Raw genomic sequence first — 1484 nt, 5'->3', positions numbered from 1 at the left:
TGTAAGCTAAATGAAACTTTATTCATGTACACAAAGTACATGTTAGATGACATATCATGCGATCACACATATGGTGTGTATCATGCAGTTACAACCCTTGCTATCAGCTCATATTAGGAAATGTTTGTTATAATTACAGTTGATAGTCATTTCAGATTATAATAAGATTCTGCACCTCCTATTAACAAAAAATAAGATTATATGCTAGCTGCTTGGCTAGTTAGTTTCAGCAGTATATACCTTTCTTTTTCATTAAATGCATGGAAAATTTAATCACATTGTCTGATGAAATTAAAGGGCTATTTTGGCTTTTTAAATGAATAACTTAATTGTGTTATTCCCAAAAGCTCATCACCAGAATTCACAACCCATGGGAACTCCCATCAGTCAGAGAGATGCCTTCCCTTCGGCCTCACCAGCCACATCATTAATAACCGATAGCCCAAAAGGCTAGAGATACAGCTCAGGCTAAGTTCTCTGGTTGTTCTTCCAGAAGACTAGGGTTCAAATCCCAGTACTTAAATATATGGCTCACAACTGTATGTAACTCCAATTCTAAAGGATCCAATATATTTTTCTGACTATAGAAATCAAAATACCCACACACATAAAATATATATATATATATATATATATATATAATAATAACCCATAGCTTGAGTCAGTTTTCCTGTTTGGGTAATTGTAATGAGGCCCCCATTGTCATCTTGTGTTGGTAACTTGATAGATTAATTATATTCCATCTGAATGGGGTTTGCCTGTTTTAGTAATTTTATTTATTTATGTCTAACTGTGTGTTCTCTGAGCTCATTCATGATCCTCCTGGCCTCATTTGCCTCCTGAATGCTGGCATTACATGAGTGCAGGATGGTGTCTTGTCTTTTATAATATTTCATATGACTGGTGATAGAAAGTACACCATCCCACCTGACAACACTACCCTTAGCTCCCTCTCTCCATCTCCTCTTTGTGTTCTTTCCTCTTCCTGTGGGGCCCTCTCTAATTTGTCTTCCTCCTTACCCAGAAACACCCCTTCTCACACACTTGTTCAGGAACTTCAAGAGTTCAGGAAACTAGGGAGCAGAGTTACCTCCTATCTCTCAGAGAACACTCTTCCCCTTTGTGAGGTGGCCAGAGGGGACCTGCCACCTGATGGGTAGGCATCCCCTTTACTATGTCTGACCTACTCTGAAACAAAAATGTTGTGGGCCCAGCCTGCCACCAATAGACCATCCAGTCTCCTATCTGACTGTTCCACTGGCCACTCGGTTCCTTTTGGGTCTCAGGAAAAGTAGCCATTGGCTGTCTAGCAGCTATCCTGGGCTCACATAAAGAGTTTCATCTCCATGCCGTTCCTTTTCTTTTGTTTAAACTAAAACAATGCATGGTCCAAGGCCATTTGTTACCAGAAACTTTTGTGAAAATTTAACACTGCAACTCTCTCTCTCTCTCTCTCTCTCTCTCTCTCTCTCTCTCTCTCTCTC

Source organism: Grammomys surdaster, unplaced genomic scaffold, assembly GCF_004785775.1.
Source record: "Grammomys surdaster isolate TR1022 unplaced genomic scaffold, NIH_TR_1.0 361, whole genome shotgun sequence".
In the NCBI taxonomy this organism is placed as follows: Eukaryota; Metazoa; Chordata; class Mammalia; order Rodentia; family Muridae; genus Grammomys; species Grammomys surdaster.
This window is presented reverse-complemented; position numbering follows the sequence as displayed.